Source organism: Notechis scutatus, chromosome 2 (assembly GCF_049901735.1).
Source record: "Notechis scutatus isolate UNSWTSFEM ecotype Mainland chromosome 2, rNotScu1.2, whole genome shotgun sequence".
NCBI classification, from domain to species: Eukaryota; Metazoa; Chordata; class Lepidosauria; order Squamata; family Elapidae; genus Notechis; species Notechis scutatus.
The window spans coordinates 108450136-108472287 of NC_142010.1; the positions used below are offsets into that span (position 1 = coordinate 108450136).

Consider the following 22152-nt stretch of genomic DNA (forward strand, 5'->3'; position numbering starts at 1 on the left):
CAAAGGTATAGCCCTCTGTTAGAAGAGCAGGAAATAGTTTAATCTGGGACCTATTAATTGGGCAACTTGAAGATGGAATAACATACTTTTCCAGCCACCTCCTTATACTCATCTAAATCTACCCTCTTTCATGTTAGTTAGAACCACAGGTGTTTATTTTTCCACCAGAAGTCAGTATTTCGTACAGTAAAAGGGAAAACAAAGCTGGGGAAACCCACCCATTACTTTCCTTAATTTGTCCTGTATAAAATATTGTAGTGAAAGATAGTACCAGTCACAAGCTTTATTAGTGTGTCAGAAGGGTGGTCAGCAATCAAAGCTACAAATTTTCTGCCAACATCCTTTTCTACCTGCTCAAGGATTTATGAATAATCTTCAACAAAGCTACTTGGCTATATGAGGTTCTGATAAGTTCCATTCTATTTGTACCATTCTTTTTAACTTCTGGGTATTAAATATACCCAGAAACAGCATCTCTGCTTTCTTGCCTATTGGGCCTGCTGCAATAGTGCTTCATAAAATATAAAACTAAATGGATATTACTGTAAGGCAACTGTGAAATGGACTTATATATTACATTGATTTCTTGAGAATTCACATGAAAACTAAGGAAACTTAGAGACTTTAATTTGTGGGATTTAAGAGGCTGCCTTGGCTTACCTATAAACGGGCAATAAACATGCTCAATTGCGGCTCAATCATTTATATAGGTTTAAAAACATAGGAGTTACTGGAAATAGGATGCATGTATTTTGGAGCATGCCAAGCTTATCCTCTGTAGTGTTGCTCTCCAGCATGCAAAATAGGATTGTATGTTGCGTTTTGCCAACTCTGGAATCCCAACTGAAGCAGTATGATTGAGAAACAGCTTGAGGAATATCCAAATTGAAACCATCTTTGAAAGGAGACCAAATCTAAACTTGAATCATCTTTGAAAGCAGACCAAATCCCTCTGAAGCTTAGTTGATATTGATAGACCCACAGAGACACCATGCCTGCAAGATATTTCTCACCAAATACTTTACAGAATGAAAAAGCTATTAGGGATTGATGAAGAGCTGTACTTTTGTGACCGGCAAATCTATGGTGAATTTAGTGTAGCACTCCCATCATTGGAGGGGGCAAGGCTAAATAATATATGCCAGGACTACTCTTAGAGCTCAGTGCTTTTCACATTGTTACTTTCTTTGCCCCAGAGCAGGAAAAGTAAATGTGGAGTTACTCAGAGTAGGAAGGTTGTAGCATTTGAGTTCTTGCTTGGAAAATTCTTATCACTCATGCAAGTCTATCTGTCTCTTTTAACAAGCAAAAAAAAAACTATGGAAGCTTCCTTAATGAAAGGTTGTTCCAAAGGCAGTAACCACCTTTGAAGATTTTTCCCCTTCATTAGTGTTTTTTATCCCCTCATCCTCAAGGGCATGGGGATTTGAATGCGAGAAAATTCCCACTAGTTTTTCTGGAACTAGAGTTCACTAGAGAACAGATTAGAATATAGACTGCTAAATTTAAGAATGGGAGAGGTGGAGAGGGGTGGATATATGTAGAAGAGAAAGAAAAGGATGGAAAACAATGGGATATATAAGAGGGAACACACACACACACACATCCTTATATATATATATCCCTTTGTGTGTGTGTGTGTGTGTGTGTGTGTGTGTGTGTGTGGTATTCAGCTTTGTTCGGTTATTTTCCCACGTCATTATAGTTGTGCTTTTAAAGTTGTAGCAACGTTTCGGCAGAATCTCATCTGCCATCATCAGGCTTATGTATTATGTTCGTCTGTGAGTCAGACTTTCACAGCCATTTCTGTTTTAAATTTGGTGCTAGCCTACTACTGTGCCAGAATGGTTTTTTCTTCATCCTGATTGGTTGGGAGTCTTGGTCTGTGTTTATTGATCTTGGAGTTTGCTGTGTTCTGTTTGATTGGTGTTTCTAATATCTTCTGTCTGTTTTGTAGCTTTTTTTGTCTTGATTGGCTGGCAACATTGTGTTTCCTGTATTGGAGGCTTTTAGTGTGGCTTGGCTCCGAGTAAACGGATGGCTATCATTTATTAGGAAGCTAGGTTTCATCTGGGTGCCTGGTTGGGGTGTTTGAGCTGGAGGTATCAGGGGGAGTCTGTTTGTGCCCAGTTGTTTGCCTGGCTTGTGGTGTGATTTTTTTGTTTGAGAGTGCAGGCTTCCAGATAATTGACAGTCTGGTGGAGTCATCTCTATTCATGCTTTCAGGTCTTTTTTCAATCTCTATGGCTTCTCTGATAATTCTGTAGCTGGGGTTTTCTACAGTGACTAGGGTTTTGGTGCGATCGAAGTCGATACTATGACCTGTGGCTTTCATGTGTTGGACTAGTGAGGAAGTGTGTTCCATCTTTTTTACTGCATTTTTGTGTTCATCTAGGCGGGGACTTATTCTTCTATTGGTCTGTCCAATGTATGTGGCAGGACATGATGCACAGGGGTCTTCATATATGCCTTGGTTTTCCAGGTCAATTTTATCTTTGGGGTTTCTTAGGATGGCTGCTATTTTTCTGTCTGTTTTGAAGGCAGTCTTGATGTGATGCCTGTATAGTATCTTACTGATTTTGTCTGTAGTACCTCTTATGTAGGGCAGGACAGCTGTTCCATAGGTCTGTTCATCTTCTAGGTCTCCATTATGTCTCAGTGTGTTTTTGTGGATCAAGCTGTTGATTTTGCTTTTGTGGAAGCCGTTAGCTGTCAGTACTTTAGTCAGGGTGCATAGTTCAGTCTTTATGTGTGTCTTGTCTGCCAGGCATTTGGTTCTGGTGATTAGTGTTTTGGCCACAGAGTTTAACTGTGCTGGGTGGTGGTGGGATTGGGCGTTGAGGCAGCAGTTGGTGTGTGTTTTCTTCTGGTATATGGTGTGTCCTAGTGTGCCATCTGTTTTTTTTTTTTTTTTTTTGTAGATTAGTACATCTAGGAATGGTAGTTGGGTTTATGGGTGGCATAATGGCTAGGTTGGGTTAAAGGCTAGGGCTCTGGATTTGAATTCTTCCATGAACTGGTTTGCAATAACAGGTGACAGTGGTGATCCCATAGGGGCAGTGATATTTGGGGTGATTTGCTTTTCTCCTGCTCCATTTTTCTTTGCTGATTTGGATGGGCATAGCTTATGTCATAGATACAGATATATAGGAAGGAAACCTGGAAAATATAAAATGAGTGAGGTGCTAGGGAAGTATGATGAGGAGATATATATATCTCCTCTTATATTTTTGCCCATAACTATGTCTAAACCACATATTTAATTTGTGGTATGGCCTTTCCTCGGTTGTTCATTAACACCTCAATAGCAATATTAGTCTTTTAAAGAGAAACAATTCTCAGAGACATCCACTGATGCAACCTCAAGGGATTCCCAGTAAGTGAATTTGAGCCCATGCTACACTATAGAATTAATGGTGTATGCGCTACTCAAATTGTGCTGTCCATGGATAATTTAGCTATCTTTGTCTTAGAAATCTAGAGGGGAATTAAAGTAGGTTTGCTTTCTTCCTACATCTGAATCTATTGGTCTGCTATGGTTGTAGCAGTTCTCTAAAAGAATGTAAACATTCTCATGTCCTCAGTTTCAGGCTAGACACTTATGACTACAGCCAGTCAATTTTCTTGGCAATGATACAAAAGTGGTTGGTCATTGTCTTTTTGAGGAATACTTTTTCAAGTTCCAGTCCAGGAATTTGGGGGTAATTCCCACCCTCCAACTATTAATCAGGTCTAGGTTTGCTTAGCCTTTGAAATAAGCAAAAGGAGAAGAAAACATCCTGGTGGTTGCCAACACCAAAGTTTTGCCTAAGTCAAAGTGATTATATATTTGTAATATAAATGAATGTTCTCTCCTGGGATACAAATGCCTCTTTGCCTTCAATCCATGTATCATTAAACAGTTCCCCATTCTTAAATTAAGAGACTTTCTGAGGTGACCTGTCAACTAGACAGACTAAATTGTCAATGAACTACAGTACGGTGATCCACTTCCTCAGAGGAAGATGGGCTTCCTTCCGATTTAATTCCTTCCAATTTAATTAATTAATGAATTTAATAATTAATCTATCTTATTTTTAACTGAAAACCAGAATAATAATATGGTTCATGTCAGAAGGACACTCGTCCTGCATAACCCCTTTATCATTGTGCCTTGTTGATGGGTAAAGTGTTTTTAGAGAAACCCAATTTGTGGAAGTACTAATTTCTCAGCTGCCAAAATTCTAAGCAATCATGTTCAAATAAATTGGTGATAAGGAGCAGACTCAACTTTTCAGTGTGTGCTTGTATTTAGGGGTGTGTGTGTGTTATAATTAGGAAGGTATAGAAGTTGAGTGCATATACCCAGATCATTGGGTGCATTATTAGTGACAATTGTGCATTCAGTGCATTATTATTTCTTTCAAGAGTGTGAAATATATAGAGAATGCCTTTTCTTTGGAATTCTGTTTTTGCCAAAGCGAATGGTGAATAAATGCCAAAGTGAATAAATGGAGTCTCAGACTGAGTACTCACAGAGAAATACATTTGATCACATGCTGCACACACATATTCGCATATTCCTTCTACAGTATATATTATTCACTGGCTATTCTTGCTAAGATGTTCTTTGGGGCTAAGCAAACCCTGAAGCTTAGTATAATAAAAGGAATCAAAGGCAGGATTTCTGTTCTTGCAAATACTACACAGCGGATGGTTCCACATTTAGCAGCGCTGACCCTATTGAAGCTGCCAAAGTGCTGCCAACGTGCCTCTGTGATCATCTTTTTTGAAAAGAGATAAAATTATTCATCTTTTTTTTTTCCAGGAAAAATAAATGATCTGGCAGCAATCCAGACAGAGCAAAAAATATGCTAGAAAGGGGAAATTAGCTTAAATAAACATTCAAGGACCAAAAACACAAGAGGAAAGGAGAACAGATTTTTTTTCCCCCATGGTTAATATAATTTTAATACCCTTTCTGTGTCCACTTTTGCACACATCACAGGATTTTTGCACTTGAGCATCTTTGGAAGTTATCCACATCTCATGTTTATTATTCCAGCTGCTTTCCCATCATTTCATCATTTTATCTGATCATAGAGCTCTCAGAAGACTATACCATAATCTAGTAGCAAAATCTCAAGATGAAATCCTGATTCGTGCTTTGCTATCTGCATGTCAAGGTGAAACTGGAAGAAGATGGTAATTTTGCTATCTCCAGAAGGTGGGCAGTAAAAGATACTAATTGCATTTCACTGAAGGCTTCAGAAACAGTCAGCAGCTGAGAAGCTGAGAAGAATGCTGATGTTATTCCTATAAAGAAAGATTTCTCTCTCTGCCTTTTTCCTCTTTCGTTCCCTCCCCGCCCCACACACACATACACATACCCACATTTTTATTTTGTTTACAAACCTATTACAGAACCTAGGAAGTGAAGTGGATGGGGGAAACATAAAATCAGCTAAAGACTTTATGATTTCCATTATATTCTGCAAGCTGTAGATACCCAAACATTTCCTTGCTATCAGCAGTAATGATTTATTGATTTTATCACTCTCTGTGGTTTCTATGGCTAAAGGACCTCATCCAGCTCATTATATTTTCTGCTCAAATGCCATACAGAATCCCTTTTCCAGGACACCTAGAGAAAATGAAATATATTTCCACTAGGGTTATAAATTTCAAGCTTACACAGAAGCAATGAAGAAGCGTGCAACATTGCTGAGAAATGCGTCAGGGTACATAAAAGCTTGGTTTGGGCAGCAGCAACAACTCCATACCTTGGCTTACATCTTCTTGCACAGTTTGAGGATGGACTACTTACCACATTCATAGGAGACAGAAAACTGGATGGGAAGGACAGAAATAAAATTTAAAATTATTTTAGGAGGGTAGATAGATGGCATGAAACCTAGTGGAGACAAATGCAAAATTCATTATGTTATATACAGAACTGAAACACACAGCTTTATAATGGACAATACCTGGCTGGATAATAATACCTATGAAAAAAATATTTGACTAGTAACTAGTTGCAGACTAGATATTGAGCAAGTGTGATGTGACTGCAAAAAAGGCAAATGCAATTTTAGATCATATTAATAGAAGTATAATTTCTAACATATAAGAAATAACTGTTCTTCATCTTTTGTGCTAATGAAATCCCAGTTTGATTTTCTTCTTCTTTTTATGACCCTCCAGTCCCTATTTGGGATAGAGTCAGGGTGACTGGATAGAGCTAAGCATTTACCGCCCGGATGCCCTTCCTGACATTACGCAGAGTTTGCAGCAGATATTCTTTTCTTTCCTGGGAGAGAAATATCTGCTGCTACCTAAAATGGAACTCTCAACTGTCTTGAGTGGGAGGCAAGCATCTTCATCACCAGCCACCATGCCGCTCCAAGTAATTGAGTAATTTTGCCAAATTCTAGGCACCACACTAAAAGGGAGATTTAAACAAACTGGAACAAAAAAAAGGGGGGAATCCCAAAGGTGCTTTTTTCAAGAGGCAACTGGACTTTCTGGTTTTTCTTTGAAGACATTTCACTTCTCATACAAGAAGCTTCTTCAGCTCTGACTGGATGGTGGGGAATGGAAGGATTTATACTGCTTGCAGACAGCTGGACATTTGCATTCTTTTAGCAGGTTGTGAAGATCACCTGGAGGTTTATCTGTGTCGTCAGGGTCACCTGAGTGGTGCAAGTTGGTGTGGAGTCTTCTTGGAACTGTTGCAAGGACTGTGTTGTAGATTGGAGATAACTGATGTTGTAGCCCTCCCCCACTGTTTGAGAGATGGCTATTCAATTTTGACATAGATGGCCTCTTTCAAACCAGCAATACTCTCTGTCCAAAACATGGACTCAACCTTCAGGTGACCTTAAACAACCTGCTGAAAGAATGCAAATGCCCAGCTGTCTGTATAAATCCTTCCATTCCCCACCATCCAGTCAGAGGTGGAGAAGCTTCTTGGATGAGAAGCAAAACGTCTTCAAAGAAAAACCGGAAATTCCAGTTGCCGCTTGAAAAAAGCACCTTTGGGATAACCATGACCTGGATGACTGAGAATCTCCAAAGACAAAGAAGGGGAATCAAAATTATTAAGGATTTAAAAATTAGAAAGATTAAAAGATCCAGAATGTTTAACTCTTGAGACAAAGAAGTCGAAAGGCGATATGATAGCACTCTTCAGATCACTGAAAAAGTGATTCCTAAACAGAAAGGCCTCTTCTCTCTTGTTCCAGAGACCAGGACATGGAATAATGAATTGAAACTACAGGAAGGCAGGTTACGATTGAATGTTAGAAAGACCTTCCTGACAGTAAAAACAGTTTGAATGTGGAATTAATCATCCAGCAAAGCAGCGAGCTCCCTTTCATAAGATGGGTTCAAGCAGAGGTGGACAGCCACCTGTTGGGAAAGGTTTAATTTGGATCCCTGAACTGAGCAGAGAGGTGGAGCTTAATGGCCCTATGTGGTGCTTTCTGAAGCTGTGAACCTACTAGCATTATTTATTTATTTAAAATAATCTATGGCCACCCACTTGCCCAGGGATACTGGATGACTTAACAAGGGTTGAAAACAGCAAGGCAAGAAAAATATAAAAATAGAACACAGTAAAGTAAAATATACTGTGCCAGGAACCCTTCCACCATATGGTTGGTTCATCTAACGTACTGGTCCAAGATGAACCAGTCATCAGGACCTTCTTAAAGTTTGAGGGCTAGCCAAATTTTTAAGAATTTAGGTTTGCTTATCCTTTGCCCCCTCCCCCCTACACGTAAAAACAAACAAACCCATCCTTAAAGGATTCCACCAACCCATTCCAGGGCCCGAAAATCCTACATCTGCCTCTTTTACCTCCACTGGAATTCACTTCTAGAGATGACAGAAGGCCAGAGCTAATGATTGCTCAGACATTGGGGGGATAAAAATGAAGAAGTACAAGGAACAGTTGTGCCCCGCAGGTATTTCTCCATCACAAGCAGTGCACTGGGCCCAGTAAATTTCTTGGCTGAGTTGACAAAGAGGTAATTAATCTCGACAATTGGATGCAGGGGGAAGTAGGCTTATTGTATCTAGTTCGTTCTATAGCAACCTGGGTGATATAAAAAGTGGAAAGGCATTTTAAAAAATGCATATGGTACTATAAAATGTATGTAATAAAAATGTATGCACTAAAGTGAAACTGATGGCTTTTCAACAGATATATCATTATATATAGAGGAAAAAGCATGCACGCTGCACAGGGAAGCATATTTTCTATGTGTTCTTCCATGCAGGCTGGCTGTCATAAGGAAGTGATATTCACATTGAGTTAATTGTACCACAAAACATTCCCACCTGGTCTAATATTGCTTTTTCCTCCTCCTCCTCTTCCTCCTCCTCTATCACAACTTTTACTCACATGTCCTGTTCTGTTGAAGTAATTAGATTCCTAGAAGGGATTTATAATGAGTTTGCAATTCATGGCTTGCATTATTATTTGAAGTTACCATCTTGCACCTATGAAAATATATTAGGAATGGTACAGCTGTAAATCCTAGGAAATTATTGTCCTTGATTCTGTGGGAATTTAGATGATTTCAATCAGGATTTCAGGTCTCAAAATATACATTTGCACAACAGTTAGACAGGTATTATGATTACACATATGTACACACTGACTTCTTAAGATACTCTGTTCTGTAAACAAGGAAATGTCTTCTATTAACAAAGACCCTGGGGTCTTATCCCATGTTTCCATTCCACGGGAAAAGAAAAAAATACTACAGATGAGCACAGAAACAGTCCATGGATTACAGAATACTTAGAAATGGTGTTGAAGAGAGATCTCCTTTTGAGACCATAATCTGTTTTATCTGAATGGTAGTCTGCTGGCAAGAGATGAGTTGTATCTCACAAGGATTGGAAAAAAAATGTGTTTGGATTAAGGATATCCGATTTGATCAGGAGTGTTTTAAACTGAATCCTGTGGGGTTTAGTGACAAATATCTAGAAATAAGAACAAAGGACCTAAGAACTGCAGGAATGAATGGGAGTGGGATAGTCTATTAAACTGTTTAGGAAGAATAGTCTGGAAGAATATTGGCTCAAAAAGTTTGTGCCCTTTCTTGTTTACATATTAACGCTTACAATGTGGGATATAAACAAGATCATCTTAGCTTCTCAGTTATGCCCTACCCACCCACTGTGGATATAAAGAAAGCTTCCTTCCGTCCTTCTTTTTTCTTTCTTTTCTTTTTTCTTTCTTTTATAGTACTTTTTACATCAAAAGTACTATTTTCTGACATGCACTGGTCCAAATGGGGATGTCTGATTTGCCTGTTGTGCAAATTTAGGCCAACTCCAATTAGCTACTGTGTGCTGTGACAGGAATATCCCCAGTTACTAGTCACTTTCTTTCAAGGCCATTTCATCCTGGGTTTCTGGACCAGTAAAACTTTTTAAGCTATTTTACACCAGGCCATTGAAAAAGTTTTCATTTTCTGGTTTTTGTTTTTTCTTTAAATTAGTCCAGGGAAAGGAAAAACTGAAAGGAGAAAGGGTGGAGGATGGAAGATTGTGTGTGTGTGTGTGTGTGTGTGTGTATGCATCTGCATCTGCACATGCGGGCCCATGTGGGCAGCTACTATTAAGCAACCAACCCCTCAACATCTTCCTGCCAAATGTAAAGAATAAGAAAAAAGAAGCCAGCACACCTTCAGAGGCTCCTCTCAATTGTCTTGGACTAGAATCCAGTAATGCTTTCGGCCTATGAAGCTCTTTGTCATAGCTTGCAAAATCAGGGGCCGAGAGAAGGCATTTCTTTGGACCACCTGCAAAGATCAGAATGTCCCATTTCGTGTTGTACTCGTTGTGCCCCTTCGTGGATCGAAAGGCTCTTGTTTCAGTCACTGAAGTCCCGGTCATCTCCCATATTGACTACTGCAATACGCTCTACATGGGGTTATTCTTGTAGATATCCAGAAACTGCAGTTGGTACAGAAGTGGTACAAGCAATTTTTGGTGTCCCTATGGATGTGCATATAACACTTCTACTATGTGAGCTGCATTGGGTGCCGGTTTGCTTCCAGATCCAACTCAAGGTGTTGGTTATCCTCCTTAAAGCCCTCCATGGCATGGGGCAGGTTACCTGAGGAATTAACTTGTCCCTATTTTATTGATCCATCCCAGCCAGTTAGGCTGGGAGGGTATGTTGCAGACCCATTCAGTTGAAGAATTTTGACGGGTAGGGTCTAGGAAAAGAGCTTTCTCTGCCATTGTCCCCACCCTATGGAATATCTTACCCCCCAGAGGTGAAGTAAGCCCACACTCCCATAGCCTTTTGGAAAAGCATCAAGACTCTGCCAACTGTGGTGATGGTCTTAGAGTGTAATGCAACCTTGGGGGTGGGCTGAAGGTGTTCCCGCTGACTTTTTAACTTTTCAATTGTTCTTTTTAACTCTGTTTAATTCCGTTTTTAATTTTGCTTATAACTATAGCTTTTATATGATTTTAATATTTTATTTGCACACCTCCCAGAGTCAAGTAAAGGTGATGGTTGCAGAGTCAAGTAAAGGTGGTTGCAGAATTTTAATAAATAAAAACGGATGGTGAAACAATGTTATATGACCCAATGCAGTGCTCATCCTAACCAAGAAAATTCTGCACCTAGTAGATTGCTAGACTGCATAATCTTTATGGTCCATTCAAAATCTATGTTTCTATGACAGCTGATGTTTGCGTTTGCAAATGGAAATTGTGTGCCTTTAAAGAGACATCCTCTCAAAGAAAAGGGTCAGCTATTGGCTTTGGGAAAGCAGGAGACTCCATTAATCAGGAGCCATGGCAACTGCTGTTTGGATAGAACAGCTGGTTGGTATTATTGTCCAAATTTGAAATCTGGGCACTGATTTCTTACTACTGGTAAGAAACACAGGTACCAGCACAAGAGACAAGCAATTTCAGCTTGCCCTGCAGGGTGGATCTCAGACCAATGCTCTCAAAGAATTCCACGGCAGGAGAAGATAGTAGAAAAAGTTGGATAGTGAATTCTGAAAGGAAAATGGCAAGTAATCCCAGTCAGTAATGAAAAAACCCAAACGCAAAAGGATAAACCTCTAAGAGTTGAATGAAAATCTGGAAAGCAACATTAAACCCTATTTGGAGTAGTTATATTCAGTTCTGGGTACCAGACTTTTAAGAAAGCCTCCAAGAAACAGGTGTACAGAAAAGAAATAAAGATGATTAAAGAAGTATAAGAGAGATTGAGGGAAGGGGGATATGTTCAGTGTTGAGAAAAAGACAACTGAATGGGGATATAACATTGTTCAAATACTTGAAGGGACGTCATAGAAAGGAAAACCAAGACCTGTTTTCTATCATCTCAGAACATGAAATAATGGGGTCATGTTACAAGAATATTAAAGAAAACACTAAGAGGAATTTGACAATAGAACTATTCATTAAGCAGATTGTGAATTCTTTGTCATCGGATAAGCAGCCATCAGTCTGGATTTAATTTGGATTTCTGCACTGAATAGGAATGGACTTTGGACTCGATTGCTGAACGGCACCTTCCAACTCAATTCCATGTGTAAGCATTAGAAGTGGAAGAGAAAACTTTCCCCAGGGCTCCTACAGGTCAGGTTAGGATGCTCAGGTGAATCATGGCATACGCAATTTGCCATCCTTCAATCTACAATCAAGTGGGATTGTCCAAATTTAATTCCTGTTCTTTTCCAATTTGCTTTTCTGTTCCCTAGGATCTTTGCAGCAGAATAGTTAGGAAACAGAAAACAATTTTAGAGGGAGAACTCAGGAAGCCCGATTTATATTGCTACACAACACTTGACCCTCAGAGACTGATGTGTTCATTCCTTGAAAAGAGAGATGGATAAATAGGTATGTATTAAAAGCCTTTATTTCCAAGGCCCTTGGTCCAAATTCTGATCAAAGTACTAAGATAAATAGAGAGACCTTAAGATATTCCTTCCCAGTACCTGCTGGGAGGGCATGATTCACCCGGGAAGGAAGTAAACATCAAAGGAAAGATCTCTGCACAGAACATTCCTAGTAATAGAGTTACTTCTTTACCTCTTCGGTTGTACCAGTGTGAGAGTGACTGTCCACCCGATTTACGTATGACAGAAATGAGTCACAATAAAAATTGAACGCAGCCGTTTTCTTTTAGTTTTCAATTGTCTGCAAACACTGGGAGAGTTAAAAGAAGCGGCAAACCTCTTTTGCTTGTTGGGAGAAATATTGTACGACTTTGGGCTTTTCTAAGAATGCGACAGGAACCTGCCCCGTCCAGCGCCACCAGAGGGAGATTCTGCCATTAAAAAATAGAGAGAAGAGAAACTACGCATCAATCCAGATCAAAACGGCCCTTTTTTAAAAAAGAAATTTTTTAAAGCGACCCTTCCCCGCAACGGCCAAGACCGTCTTCGTCGCAGGAGAGCCCTAATTAGGGCTGACTACAATGCCCGAGGGGGAGGTGAGGGGGAGCCACGCCATTTGGTCGCTGTGTGTGTGAGCCAAGCGCGGTCTCGCCACTGAAGAAAGCTCGCTCTGCAAGGGGCACCGTTTGAAAAACCCGGAGCATTTTATTTCCCCCCACACACACACATACATCCGTTCAGGCAGCGCGACGGCTCTCCTCAGCCTTTCTCCCTCTAGCAAGGGCATCAACCGCGAAGCCCTTGCTGAAGCTCACGCCAGTCCGGTTTTTTCCCTCCACCCCCCCACCGGCCGTCCATTGCGTGGCGCGGCGGCCGCCTTCGCCTGCTTGCCTTGGCTCAGGCGCCTATCTGGCTTGCGCACAGGCTTCTGGAGAGGGAGACGCTCATGGCGGCCCGCCGGGAGGGGCGCTCCTGGGACATGAGGCCGGGAGCGGGAAAGCTGGGGAGAGGGGCCTTCGTCAAATCGCAGGTCGAGCGGAGGTAACTTTTTTAGGACCAGGCCTATTGGAAGCGGAGGGCGCTATTGCGCCGCGGCGGCCGCCATTCCCCTGCACAAGGGAGAAGGCGAACGGAGGAGCCTTTTGTATCCGGGAGGAGGCGGAGGGAAGGCGACGTTGCCGCAATAAAGACGATCAGAAGAGGATTATTAATTGGGCTAGAGCTGCTCATTCCTGTAGTTGTCTCTATCCGATTGTCTTTTTTCCTCTCGCTGAAGGAATTGCCCAGGATTGCCTGGGCTTTTAACGCCCTTGCTTCAAAGCGATTGCACCGACTGCTGGACGGGAGACCAGTTTTTGCAAAAAAAAATACCCCTTAACTGGCGTCAGATACGGGCAATAGTCTTTCTTATCTCTCCCTTGTCCTCTAACGTAGTTTCGGGTTTCTTTTGTGTAGCGTTCACAGTTCACCACCACCCCCATTTGTGCAATGATGCCGGGTTTGTTTTGAATTGCTTTCATTGCTCAGCTAATTAGCATGGGGCCAATCATAGTCGAAGGGAAGAGATAAAGTACATGCGATTTTCTTCACATTTGGGGCATCCTGGAATTCTTGGGAATCCCACCATTCCCCTTCCGATGTCAAACATCCTAAACTACAAGTAAATAAATAAATCTTACACTGGCTGCTTTTAAATCCATGGTTCATCTGTTAATCCTTTAAGGCCTACTTTCCTTCTCTGATGTTGCCCTGTGGATTTCTGATCATCAGAGAGGCCAGAAATTTCCTTTAAAATAATCTGATAATCTGTGTTTAATAAAAAAAGGCCTTGTTCCTTATCAAAAGCAGAGAGCAATAAATTGGCACCTAAAAGCGTGTGTATGTTTCACACGTGTCCTTGGCTTTGGACATGACAAGACTGAATTCTATATTTGTGCACCAGTTGAAATCATAGGCAGCAGTGTGAAACACACAGGAGACTGAGGGAGAGAGAGAGATGGCTTATTCTGTCACATGGTTAAATATGATTTCCTTAACCATTTTTCCATGCAGGCTACCAGATGTCATTCAGGACCTTCAATCTCTCTCCTCAAGCACAGTGTTCACCAAATTCTGATTCTCTTGCTGAAAGTCATCTTGCTTGGGCTTGATAGATTATTATTATTTTTAAAAAAAACTGGGACATAGGAATGAAAATTGCCCCCTTTTCCAAAGAAATAGCCTGGGATATTCTTCCCAACAGAACAAAACCCATCTATCAAAAGTCCTGCTGTTGCTAAAAATCTACCCTGATGAGGGCCTCTCCAACCCTGGAGGAGCCAAATCTTGCATCATGTTTGCAGTCCTGTTTACAGAGGGTGGGAGATGAAAGGAAGGTGGGGAGATGGAAACGGAAAGGAACCGGGAGCCAGCCTCCTCATCCCCCTTGGCATCCCTCCCTCTCCTCCCATTTCCCACTTTTGGATGCAGATACGCCAAAGCAACATTTAAACAAGTCTCTTCTCTCCAGATTTGCCTTCTCAAAGCACATGTGTGCTGCCGAGTCCTATAAAACCCTGCATCTGGGCTTGGGGAGGGGGGGGCGTCCCTCTCCTCTTTGCTTAGCGCAGCTTTTTCCATGGCAGCATGCCAATGTATGCAGACGTGTGTGTGTGTGTGTGTGGCAAGGGGGGGGAAGAGATCAGCAAAATGGGGCATATAAATTGCGTGGAATTTGTCAGCCTGTGTGGAGAGATGGTTGCTGCTCCCTCCCCCAGCCGCCCTTTGCATGCTTCTCGCTCTGTTATGGAAATGCTATTGTTCCTTTGTTAGGAGTCTGGGCAGGATTCTGTAGCTTAGGAACAGAGTCCAGTTGCCTCTCACGGGGTAGGCTGTTCCCTGCTATGCATCTCCCAGATGCCTCTCAATAAAACAACAAGGGTAGGAAGAGGCCGAATGAATTAGTATAAAAGGAAATCCATCCCCGTGTATTTCAGAGTGCTGGAAGAGAGGGAACTAGGATCCTTTGACAATTTTCATCTTATGCACCTTTTTTACCTGAGTAGGATTTTTTTTTCAAAGGGAAAAATCGGTGTTCTGTGTGTGTGTGTGTGTGTCTTTGTCACTATTGCTAAAATATTGAAGTTTAAACAAGAAGGCTTTTAATGGAGGGTTGTCTTGCAGGCGGCATTCATTGGGATTCAATCTCTGTTTCGCTAATTACATATTATATTTGAATAGCAGCACAGCTACAATGTTGCATCAAAAATTTCCCCTTGAAATAGTAGGGAGTTCTGTCTGCTGAACTGTGCAAAAACAGAGATGGGTGTGTATTTTTAAGGGTTATGCTTTCTACATACATAATAGCAGACAAATCATAGCCCTGTGATTTAGCTTCATGAAAAATAGCTTTTGAAAGATTTCTGATATGGACCTTTTGGCTTTCTTTCTTTTTATGACTCCCTGGTGAAAACATTATACCTTCTCCTCCTCCCTCCCAATATATTAGTAGACATGTTTTCCAACCTTTTCTTGAGTGTTTTTTTAATGCTTTGAAAATATTTAATTATAATAGAAACCAAGCCTTCAAGCACTGCCTTTTTTATTTCTTTATTGATATATATTAGAAAATCAATTGCCTCTAACTCTACCTGCATATTTTGAGGAATTTATTCGGGCTGTTTAGCACTCTAAAGTAAAATGACACTGCAGAGGCTCAGTTGTGAACAGAGCACAGGTCTACAATTTTTAAAGCCAAGCGAACCCTTTCCCAAGACTGGTAGGTGCCAATCCAAAGCACTGCACAGTATTACTATCTGTGCTTTAAAAACATTTGACTGTTCTTTAAGAAGATAAAGAGAAGATTTTTTTTTTTTAAAAAAAGGTTTTCCTTTTTGCTTGGTATTCTTTGGTCTGTGTGCACTGAATTAGTCATTTTTTTTCCAAGATGGCAATGCCCCAGCATTTATTTTCCCAATGATGGCATTTTGGAATTCTTCCAGTTTATTGGGCTGCTTCCCTTCTTTTGGCACACAAGTTAATAAGTTCTTGTAGATAACAGCTCTGGAACTGTTTGACAACAGTTTTGCAAAACAAAAAACCCAGTAGCTAATTTCTGAAAAGAGAAATGCTGGTCAAAATATAATGCTACTCTATTTTTCAATGGTCAAATTTCATTTCCGGTGTAGGATCCTGTTCTGGGTACCATGTTTAAGAAAGGTTAAAGTTCCTCTTTTGAGGTTCAAAAAAGGAACTAAAATGTAAGGTTTTAATGATTGAGAGATTGGGTCCTAGGAAGTCTGAAAAGGAGACTTAAGAAGACAAGAGAAGACTGATGATGTACGATAACATTATTCAATGATCTAGAAGGATCACACAGAAGAAGGTCATTACCTTTTTATCATCTGACACTCCAGAATACAGAAAGTGGTATCTCTGAGGGCTCCTTGGTGCTGTCTGGCTTGATTGTTTTCTGCCAGTTGTTTCATTACCCAAACTAGCTGACATCATCATTGCACTCAAGGACCCCTCATTTTAACCTAAGCTACAAGTATTCTCCTTTACAAGTGGCATGTAAGTTACAAATGGACAGATTTCAACTGAATGTTAGAAAAAGGTTTCTAACAGTTTGACAATGAAACCACTTCCTAGAGCAGGAAGAGAAGTGGTTAGCCTCCCTTTCATTGAATGTGTTCAAGCAGAAGCTAGACAACTATCAGTCTTGGATGCCTTTATTTGCAGAAAGGAATTGAGCACAATGATCTAAGTTGTCCTTTCCAATGCTGATTGTGTAGTTTTGTGTATGTAGTTTTTCTCTCTAGTCTCCGTTCCTTTGGGAATAATACATATTGGGCTAAATGGCAATGGAAGATGAGCTTAAGTTAAACAGTAGATGAGCCAGAATAAAAACTGGTAAGACCACCCCTCTCTTTCTGACACCTTTGTTCTGAAACCCTTTCTTTGTTATTGCTTGCATTTGTTAGTTGTCCTCATGCAGTAGAAGACATTGTTCTTGCTAAAGTCCAGTTGCTTGGTTGTAGAGACTTATGCAATCAGGCCTACATGTGACTTCTGAGCTGCCTGTGTCTGCTCTAGAATTTAGAGATTAAACAATAAATCTTATACTCTAAATCCTTTGGGCTTTTAGCACAGATTTGGGCGGATGTTACATAACATGGCAGAAAAAAACCACACATACTCCAGCAGCTTCTTCCTGTGTGTTGACAAGGAGAGTGATTTCTTTATCTGTGGTTTTTGGGAAGCAACAAACTGGCTATCTTGCTCAGTGGATTAAGTAGAAAAGAGATTAAAACGTTTCACGTCATGGGAAGTGGAAGCAATTCCTTTAGAGATGCCTTGTTTTTTATCTAAGGGGCCCATGGTGTTTCCCTAATGTTGCAGTAGGGATGTTGGGGAGATGATACTTCATCATTGCAGACTTGGCCAGTTAGCTTATGCCGGGAATGTTGACCATTCCATAATTTGTAACCTGACATGGATTTCCTTCTTTGTCCTGAAAGAAGAGATGAAATAGAAATTCCCAACCAGCAAATGGGCACAAATGAAAACTTCAAAAAGATAAAAAGGAAAAGAGAGGAAATGTCCTTTGCAGGCTGAAATATTTTACAAAATAACAAGAAAAGCTATTATAAAGCTGAACAGCAATCCTTGAAATACAAACTCAGTGTATTTGTGCACCTCTGTGAGAAAAATATATATAAATCTAGCAGAAATAGTAATTCCTAACATAAATGGAGAGTATATGAGAGGACACACAAGGAACAAAATATATTTTAAATTAATTAGAATTCCCCAACCTTCCTGGCTTTGTGACCCAGCAGCTGGGGGGAGAGGGGGTGGTTCTATATGTGAGCAATGGGCAAGCATGTGCGCATGTGTAGCTCCATTTGTGCAAGCAGTAGGAATGCACATGTCCCTCGCACAAATGGAGTGTGCATGCATGTGGTCACCCCCCCTGTTTTCATGGCCTGGTTCCAAACAGGTCAAAGTCTGGTAGTGGGCTGTGGCCCGAAGATTGGGGGCTCCTGTTTTAAGTGGAAAGAGAACTAATGGAAAATTTCAAATTAGCACATTTTTTCAAAATCCATTTTCAAATTACTGTAAATCTTGATCGCTTGTAAGGTTATTTTACTATTGGAGCCATATTTTAATATGTAGTTACTTAGTCAATTTTAAATTGTATATGAAAAGTGTTTTGCCCTTTCACACAAAACAATCCAGAAATGAGGATGAGACACAAAATGAATTAGCTAGATAACACACTTGTCCCATTCTGGTGGCCACTGATCACGTAACTTGAATCCAGGGCTACTTGGAAACCTGAAGACCAACCTGACTTGTTTATGTTAGACTAGAGAGTGAAAGAAGAATGAATGTTCCAATAAACGCTTTAAAGTGATATCTCTGCTGTTTCTTGGGAAGTCTTGGAAGATATTTACCCTGTAAGTTCTATTTAATAGTGCAGAGACTTCCTGTAAGATTGCTGTAAGATTGTACAACTATACAATTATAGAAAAACATCCCTAACTGGACCAACTGAATGAGGTTTTGGGAGATCCAATATGGATCTACCTGCCAGGCATAAAATAAATACCTGATTATTGAGTATACTTAATACAATATTTTCCATAGCATCCTCACCATAGTTTTATATGCCTTTAGATGCAGTTCTGGGCATAGTTAATTTGGATGTTCCTGTAAAGATCAGTGATTAGAATTGGGGCAGGTGATATGGCCCATGGATTGCAAGCAGGCTCTTAACCCAACAACTGTATGTTTTTTTAGTGCATGTTGTTCTGGGTTCTCTGCTCATCGTACTTCTTCCAATCCTAAAATCAGGCAGGAAATGTTCAGGGCTACCATCCCATAATCTGAACATTCCTGGAAACACCTCACATTTGGAGAGGAGAAAAAAATCATTTTTAAGCCTCCAAAAATTGCCTTCACCTGAGCTGGGTGAAAAATGTGCATGCCCAATGCTCTAAGAAGAAAATTATATTAATTTGTCCAGAATTGCATCTAAAGGGGTATATAACTGGTGAGAATGCTATGAAAAATATTGTAGTAGGAATCCTCAATAACCCATATTTATTTTATGCCTGGCAGATATATTCTTATTGGATTCCCAAAACCTCACTCAATTAGTCCAGCTGTGGGGCTGTTCACACCCTTTCTCCCAACAGTTTTTTCTCCTAACTAATAAGGTGGGATTAAATCCCCCAGAGATCCTTGTAACAGGTGTAAGAAGATTGTAAATGACAGAATCCTTAAAACCCAGAGCTAGAATATCTGGGCTGCCAAAATCCAGACCACCGCTAGTTGGGAGCAATGAAATATATATATAAAAAAACCTCTATTCCTATGTTGCCATTTGGAAACTTATTACATTTGTTCAGCCCAATTAATACAGTAGCTTAATACAAGACTCCTGCCAGACTATGAAACAGCTGAGTCTTGAGGCCTCTATTTTCCTGTCCAACCTAAACTGAGCTGATCAAGGTATGATGCTGATAGATATCACTCCAGCAAAGGCAAATTCCATGTGAGTGAAACAAGAGGGTCCATCTTCCCTTAAGATTTGCCAGGAAATTCATTCATTGTGCAGGCAGCCATCTTTTGTTCATCCCTTGTTCTGTCAGGCAAGCACCAGGCTATTCATTGTAATGTATACTTGCTATTCATTTTTCAGCATAGATAACAAAGGGGGTAAATAAGACTGAAATATGGTTTAACTGCTTGGTAGGAGTTCCTTGTGAATGCCAATTGTTACTTAGTTTGCATCCAGAAGTACATGGCTGCTGCATGCAGACATACATACTCTAGCATAATCCTTTTTCCCCCCCCGGTGCACATACAGTAGTTCAGAAATTTTAATCCTTATGCATAGTACGTAACCAAGCATAGCACAACCAGCACAAGAGAAGCAAACTCAGCATTGGTGCTATGCATCTGGCAAGGTGTGCATCATGGGAATACCTGGTAAGAGAAATAAAAACAGGTTCATCCTTTTCTACAATTGGATCCTAACATTCCAGATATTATATTCATAGCAGACCTCAGTTCTGGACCAACAAGTGGCTCCTGCAGTGTAAGGACCATCTTTCAAATGATGTGGAGTCTCTAGAAAGAGTGCCGAGAAAGATGATTAGGGGACTGGACATATGGAACATATGAATAATGGTTGCAGGAACTGGGTATTTCTAGTTTGATGAAAAGAAGGACTAGGGGTAACATCATAGCAGTGTTCCAATATCTCAGGAGCTGCCACAAAGAAGTGGGAATCAAGCTATTCTCCAAATCACCTGAGGGTAGGACAAGAAGCAATGTGTAGAAACTAATCAAGGAGAGAAGCAACCTAGAATTAAGGAGAAATTTCCTAGTGGAGAACAATTAATCAGTGGAACAACTTGCCTCCAAAAGTTGTGAATGCTCCCACACTGGAAGTTTTTAAGAAGAGATTGGATAACCATTTGTCTGAAGTGGTGTAAGGTTTCCTGCATAAGTCCAGGGGGTTGGACTAGAAGACCTCCAAGGTCCCTTCCAACTCCTATTCAAATACAGTTACCCTGACTCCTATAGCTCGCACTCCCAATGGTTGTCTGGTATTTGGTAACAGTTTTTTTTTAAGTAATATTTTTTTCTTCTCCCTGCCTTACCAATAGAGATCAAAGCAGGCTTCAGGTTACTCTTCTCCAATCTTTAATCTTCACAATTAGTGTTAGGTGAGTTAAAATAGAAATTGCTTCAAATTCACCCAATGAATGTCTTCTTTATTTAAAGACATTTCTCTTCCTTCCACAAGACGCCCAAAATGTCAATAAAAAGACATCTTTCTCTCTTGCCCATTTGTGAGGGAAAAAAGAGCTCTATCGCGGTTTGGTTGAAGCAGCAATAGCATCTACAGAAGGTGGTCATGGCAATATGCCATAATAGTGGTCTTTTTTCTTGGAAAAGTGGGGATACAAACAGTACAACATTTTATCTATAAGAAAGAACACCCACAAAATACTCTATGTCTTCTAGTTTTCTTCACCTATGAAAGAGGCTTCTCTTTTCTACCATATCCTCAAAGTACTTTTCTTTCAAATATCTAGATAGGTGATATGTATCATATTTAGATGATGTTTTGGAGTTTCCTTAACTGTTATGAGGTTTGAAAGGTTTTTGTGGTTTTGTTCAGCTACTCATCTATCTACCACTTTTCAGCCTCCCTTCCTACTCCTTTGAGAAAGTGCTGTAGGAGACATTCTCTCAAGATGATTTTGTCCTGGTTTCACTGAAATATAGAAAGCAGATTTCGGAGAGATGATTGTAGGATTAAAGATATAATTAAAGACCTCCTTTGTTCGCTTTGGTGCTAAAGGTACATGGAAGATCTTGTGGTACCACCAAATGAATTTCATCAAAATTGTACAGTGGTACCTCAGTACTCATTGTTAAATTGGTCCAGGAGACGTGATGAGTACCAAAAATGATAAAGACCAAACAATTTTTTCTCATAAGGAATAATGTAGGGAGTCACAAGGCAGCCACTAACAAGTTCTAGCTTGTGTGATGAGTACCAAACAAACGATGAGTAACGGGACAAAATTTTCATGTCAAAATGTGTTGAGAACCAAATACGATGAGTTTCAAAGCAGTACCAAGGTACCACTGTATTTACCTTTGAAAAATAAATCAAAACTTACTCCTTTTCCATCACATTGAATGAGAATAGTAAAATGAAGAGTCTGATTCAGCTCAGCTCATAGTCTATTTTAAATTAACATTTTGGGGTCAAATATTTTGTTACCTTTTCTAAGGCACAAAGGAGAACAAATCAGGAATCGGTCATCTTCAGCAGCACATACATTTCCTGATGTATTCTGTATAGTAGTTTAAAAGCTTTGCTAATATGTGACATGTTTGGAAACCAACAGAGCTACGCTATCTATCAAACTGCTCTGAAACAATTTATCATAATGTACGCAGGGAGGTATGTACGAAGGAGTCGCCGTCAAATCTCTTATATATTTTGGGGGATTTATACATTCAGGGTTTGTAAAAGAAAAAGAAAGGCAAATTACTTCATTCCAGTATATCTGTCTGTTTGTGTTTTTGTGTCTCTGTGTGTGTGTTCCAGTCAATTTACAGAGTGCTGTATGAGCAGCCTTTAAAGCCTCAATGCCTCCTTCACCATAATGGCGTAGGCTGATCTTCCTGCAACAGTCTAACAGTCTATTGATAGGAAAAGGCAAAGCAAGCAGATGCTTTCAACATTGAAGGGATTTTGAAGGGAGCCAGCTGCTTG

At 40.2% G+C, this 22152-nt stretch overlaps 1 long non-coding RNA gene across 2 annotated transcripts; it reads right to left on the minus strand.

Moving 5' to 3' along the window:
• Nucleotides 1-4962: 4962 nt before the first annotated feature.
• On the minus strand, nt 4963-13335 carry LOC148132169 (uncharacterized). Of its 2 annotated transcripts, none has more exons than XR_015747648.1 (3): nt 12756-13335; nt 12058-12295; nt 4963-5828 (listed from the first exon to the last, which is right to left on the minus strand). It is a non-coding gene; the product is annotated as an uncharacterized LOC148132169 (long non-coding RNA). The 2 variants fall into 2 exon arrangements; XR_015747647.1 differs by lacking the exon at nt 4963-5828 and adding an exon at nt 9822-11015.
• Between the last annotated feature and the right edge of the window lie 8817 nt (nt 13336-22152).